Raw genomic sequence first — 6,402 nt, forward strand, 5'->3', positions numbered from 1 at the left:
AAAATAAAAACACTTCTGGGGTCATTTGGGTGGATGTTCCATATCTTTGGCCCCCCTCGGTCGATTTTGATGATTGACACCTCTTTTGAACCGTTAGAGCCAATAGAATCGAGGGGAAGTACCTAAATCCAGCCAAGCATTTCCATTGACGAGTGAGAGTGATGGTGATGGTTTGCCCAAAACCGGAAGCTGGGTTGTAGCTCTAATAGCAGCTAATATGAAATCTCAGTTTTTTACAAAAATGTTATGATGGATGATCAGTAATCATTTCAAAGGGACAGACACCTTGGATTAACCTATGGATTAACCTTCAGCAGCGTTGTTATCGTTTGAATGCCATCGAACACAACCTTTGATCAGAAAACAGCAAAGGTAAGACATATCTGTCTTACCTTTACCTGGACATTTTCAAAAAAGCCCTCAAAACGCACCTTTTTACCAAGGCTTTCCCCACTGTATAGTTAGTTTAATAGGTTTATTTTTCCGCTACTTCCCCCCCCACCCCCTTAACCTGTCTGCCTTTTTTCCCCTACTCCCCCCCCCCCTACCCGACTTGTAAAGCGACCTTGGGTTTCCTGAAAGGCGCTATAAAAATATTATATATTATTATTATTATTATTATTATTATATTTGCCGTTTTGGCTCCGTAAAGCTACGTCGTGTGTTGTCTGGGTTTGCCTTCGCTGCCCAGAGTCTTGGTCGCACAGTGATGACACGTATACCTCTAGAATCTGTGGATTCTCAGCTTTCATGTGATATCTTGTTTGTGCAGATCCAATTAGTAATAAAGTATTTCTACCGTGAGTTCTGTGCTAAGTGCGTTAGCATTAGCATTAGCATGATTTCGCTCAGTGCTAATTCAGAGGCTTGGTATTACCCTTGTGTTTTGTTTAGCTAAAAGTGGTTCATATGGTCAGTTAGATGAGTATAACGCATTAATAGGTTGTTAAATGTTAAGACGTCCTGAGACACAGTTTCGTGAAAGAAAAGCCCGTAGCCCCGACGTAGTAATAAAAAGGCTTTTGTGTTTCTGAATAGTTTCACGTCTCTCTGTTTACCAACTCCCCACAGCTATCTGTCTGCAGGTGAACGTGCTAAGATAGGCTGCATGAAATACAGTATTGTTCATTATTAAATTAGTGCAAGGAGGCTGAGAAAACATAAAGGGAAAAAACATATGCAATGTCCATTGTCAATCCTAGGTATTTTAAAGAATAGTTTTTCAAAAACTGTACTGTCATGTGGCAAGGGCACCGGAAGCGGGGGGGCCGCTTTTCAGCCCTGCCCCACATTTTCGCGGCGGATGGCGTGTACAAATCCCGTTTCAATAATTCCCCTCTACTCTAAAGTCACATCTAAAACGCGATCTGATCTAGCTGTGTATATTTTATTATTTGTTATATTCAATCTCATTAGCTGCAGGCCTTTGTGAAGCTTGTAAAGGGAAGATGACGGCTCGCCTCTCACGTGCCACTCTGCTCTTCCACAGCGCCGCTCCCCCTCCCTCCCGCTGACATTACGAATGTAAGGCATAGTAATCAGATAACACGGCAGGGTCCGTTACAGTTTGTTTTATCTGATTTCAATTCAACAAAGTCTTGGCTTTCAGAATATTAAACTTGTTTCGGCAAATTCAGATGACATGTGGGCATAAACATTTACTAAAATCACCGGGTTTGCAAAAAGCTGCCCAATCACAATAATATATCTTCCATTCGGGTCACTAATAATTGAAAGAGATGTTCTAGTTAATCAATATGGCTGTTCCTCAAGCTGTTGCATTGAACGTGGAATGAAACACTTGACCAACCAGTTTAGTTTGAGACCATAAACCATGACATTACACAGATGAGTTTCTTGTAAGAAAGCTTACATTGTTTATTATTATTATTATTGTTTATTACATTGTTTCACCCAGGCACGCAACCTTGGCGTTATATTTGACCCCTCCCTCTCCCTCGAGCCCCACATCCGTCATGTTGTAAAAACCTCATTTTTCCACCTCCGCAATACTGCAGCTGAGCGACTCATTCACGCCTTCATCTCCTCCCGCCTTGACTACAGCAACTCCCTCCTCTACGGCATCAGCTCCACCTCCCTCACTAGACTCCAGCGGGTCCAGAACGCAGCCGCCAGACTCCTCACCCACACCAAGTCATGGCATCACATCACCCCGGTCCTCAAAGAACTCCACTGGCTCCCCGTTTCACACCGCATCCACGACAAACTCCTGGTCCTCACTTTCAAAGCCCTCCACCATCTGGCCCCCCGCTACCTCACTGACCTCCTCATCCTCTACCAAACCCCCCCGGTCCCTCAGATCCACCTCAGCCGGTTGGCTTTCCATCCCCGAGGCCAAACTCCGGAGCTTCGGGGACAGAGCCTTCTCTGTGGCAGCCCCGAAGCTCCGGAACGCCCTCCCCCAAGACCTCCGTGAGTCTGAGTCCCTCACCCTGTTCCAGACCCGCCTCAAAACCCACCTCTTCAACTCTGTATCCATAAGCCCCGCCCCCCCAAAATCAACTTCCTCCTGACTGCTTTCCTGTTTTGTTTTGTTTGTTTTTGGCTTTGTTTGTCTACCCTCCCTCCCAAATGTCTTTGGGTTCAAGAAAAGCGCAATAGAAATAAAATATATTATTGTTATTATTAAAGCTATGTCAACCTTGAGTTGTTGCAACTGCCTTTTCTTTGGGTTATTGACTCCTCTTACATTCCAAGATACACGTTTGGTAGGGTTGTTAATCATCCGGGTGGATCTACCTGCCATATGGGCATTGTGGTTCCCTGAACACAACACACAAGTGTCCCCTAAGAGCCGCTTGGAGATAATTAATCGGCAGTGAGCCGCGTAAAAGTCCAGATAATCTTCTGCCAACAGAGAAGTGTGTGTGTTGTTGACACTTGTTGTTTACACTTCGTTAGAGTAGCTCTTGTATCATGGTGTGCCCGTTATCTATTAAAGGGGCGCCATTATGCTGAGTTTCTGGGTTATAAAGGTGAAAGAAAGTTTAGTTTTTTTAATTACCTGTGGGGATTTATATATAATTATTAAGTGCAAACCAGACAGTGCACTTCCACTAAAGCAAACAGAGACAATAAAGACAATTAAAGTATTAAATATCGATGAATTGAAGTTCAGCAACTCAGTTTGACATTGTTTGTGTGTCATTGAATTGTTGATGACAAAAAACAACAACAACGTCCATGCATTATCTTTCAAAGATCCATATCTCTTCACACTGTTTGCACATCAAGCAGGGCAACGTCCACTGAGTGCATTCACAGTTCTTATATTATCTTCTTTTTTCTCATGTTTTGATTTTGAAACATGCTTAAACTTTAAAACCCACTATTTTATATTAATGTACACATCTTTTGACTGTTATATAATATATACTGTAATGGACGTGTTTTCAGAACTACTTTAGTTGAAAACCTGTAATATATATATTATGTAACATGTATACATAATACATATTGTAATGGTTTTACTGTGTATTCTGTAAATAGTACCACTGCATTCCTCGTCCTTGAACGTGCAGGATTAGCGACCAGAATCCAGACCCTAGGTCAGGGGTGTCAAACTCAAGGCCCGGGGGCCAAATCCGGCCCGCGACTTCATTTTATGCGGCCCCACAAGAGCTTGCAAAAAAACGGTTACAGGCTGATTTACAGAAGCACACAAACTACATGTCCCACAATGCATCTCTCATTTGACTTTGTTCTCAGAATTAGACTTTTATTTCAAGATTTCACTTTTTAAATCATTTTGGGACAAGAGACTTGCAATTATTTGCCCTAGACTTCTGCTTTCAGACGTAGTTAATTATGAAGTTATTACCCTGTCCGATAATAATCCAATGCAGAGGCAATAACATTATTTTATATATATAACATATTATGCATTTTTATATAGTCTTAAAGTTACAACCGGCCCTTTAAGTGCAACCATAATGCTGATGTGGCCCGTGGTGAAATTGAGTTTGACACCCCTGCCCTAGGTGGTCTAGATCCCAAGCTACTGGTAAAATAACAACTAATGGCGCCATTGGACAAATATGCGATGGCCTTATAGCCACACATCTTCCTTAGGCACGCTCTAACAGTGACAGTTCATGTTTGTACCATCAAAAGCCCAAATCACTCACGTATCAGCTGGACTAATACAGAAAGTGCATAAAGTAGGGCAACGTCCACTGAAACTCAGAGTAGAATCACAGTTGTATCTCTCATATCTTCTTTTCTTTCCCTATGTGTTGATATTTAAACATGTCTAAACTTTAAAACCACTATGTTATATCAATGTACATCATATATACAAAAATACACACATCCTCTGGCTGTTACACAGAAAGTCCTTACTGTTTGAGGAGCTCGACGAGGCGTTCGTTTCCTCTCAGCTCTGCAACAGCGGAGGGGGTGTGGCCTTGTCTGTTGGCCAATCGCAGAGCTTCTCTCGCTCCAGGTTGCTGCAGAAGGAAGTGTGTGACCCGATAAAGACCCCGACGAGCGGAGAAGTGGAGCAGAGTCTCCTGAGGATCCAGGTCTGAGGACGAGGACGAGAATGCAGAGATAAACACAAAAGTACAGACTCATTAAAGAGGGAGACGGGAGAAAGGGCAGCAGTCGAGGCGACACGATTTGTGGTCCAGAATCCGACATACCAGGCCTGCTGCAGCTCGGCAACACGCAGTGATGTCCAATTAAACCAGGACAGGGTCCACGGTGACTCCACGGACCTTTGCAAACACCACTTTATCTCTTTCTGTACATAATAACAACTTTTATCGTGCTGTTTTTGTTGTGGACGACCAATTAATTTTGTTATTTTCACAATTGTCTTACGGTAAAAGCAGCTAAATGTATCTTTGGGACTCGAGACATCTTGTTATTTCTGACCCACAGCTTTTGTAACACTTAACAATGAAGTTAAGTACTTGGAAGTAAATACTGGGTAACACTTTATATTAAGGTACACATATTCACCATCAACTAGTTGTTCATTAACATGCATATTAGCAGTATATTGGCTCTTTGTTAAAACACTTATTAATGCCTTATTCTACATGACTGTATTCTACAAGTAAGAAGCCATTAGTTGAGAGTTTGTCCTCAATAACCCTCTAATTAGTGCTGATTTATTGTAAGGATATATGGGCCTAATAAGGCAGTAGTACCCAGGGCCGATTCTAGAGTATGTGGGGGCCCTGGGCAAACATTCACTGGGGGCCCCCTCGAACCAGCTTTTCAGCACCCCCCCCCCCCCCTTTTTTTTTCCCGACATGTCGTTGCAGTAAATTAGAGGGTGTTTCATGTTGTCGTTGCTGTGGACCTTCTTAAATCTACCTTCTTTGGGGGCCCCCTTCTGGTCCGGGGCCCTGGTAGAACCACAGGAATAGTCATTCTCCCATAATAACAAATATGATCTATTCGTATGTACATGGAAGTATTAATTGTGTCAAAATAACAAAAAATGTGGTATTTCTAAATCAGAATATGTTTCCTATTTTTAAGTTAGTTTAGTTTACTGTTTGTTGTGGACGACCAATTAATGTTGTTATTTTCACCATTCTTTTGTAGGTAAAAGCACCTGCATCTATCTTTGTGACTCAAGACATCTTGTTATTCTTTTCTTATTTGTTTTACCCACAGCTTTTGTAACACTTAACAATGAATAAACCAACACACTTGGAAGTAAATACTGTATTTTTGGATTAAAACGAACATGGCAAATTGCAGTGTTTTGAAAAATGGTAATTTGTGTATGTCGATATTTTGTGTTTCGGTTAGTAAAATCCTCTTAAGCAGCATCTCATTTAAAACTGCCACAGTTACAACAATAATAATTATGCATATCAAACCAACTCCTTATAACACCACCTAATACTGAAACCCCCTGCCTTTGCACATCCATAAAGACAGTAATGGACACACACACACACACACACACACACACACACACACACACACACACACACACACACACACACACACACACACACACACACACACACACACACACACACACACACACACACACACACACACACACACACACACACAACACACACACACACACACACACACACACACACACACACACACACACAGAACACACACACACACACACACACACACACACACACACACACAACACACACACACACACACACACACACACACACACACACACCACACACACACACACACACACACACACACACACACACAAAGCAGACTAGGGCATTCAATTAAATTAAGTTTTTGGGAGAAAACTGTAAAACTCTGCCACTACGGGGAACTCAATATAAACTCAATAAAGCTGCTCTCGGTTATTTGAACAGCAGAAAGTGCAGGAATGAGGAAGATAAAACATGTACAGCCAGTACAGAGTCCACATGT

Source organism: Pseudochaenichthys georgianus, chromosome 3 (genome assembly GCF_902827115.2).
Source record: "Pseudochaenichthys georgianus chromosome 3, fPseGeo1.2, whole genome shotgun sequence".
Classification (NCBI taxonomy): domain Eukaryota; kingdom Metazoa; phylum Chordata; class Actinopteri; order Perciformes; family Channichthyidae; genus Pseudochaenichthys; species Pseudochaenichthys georgianus.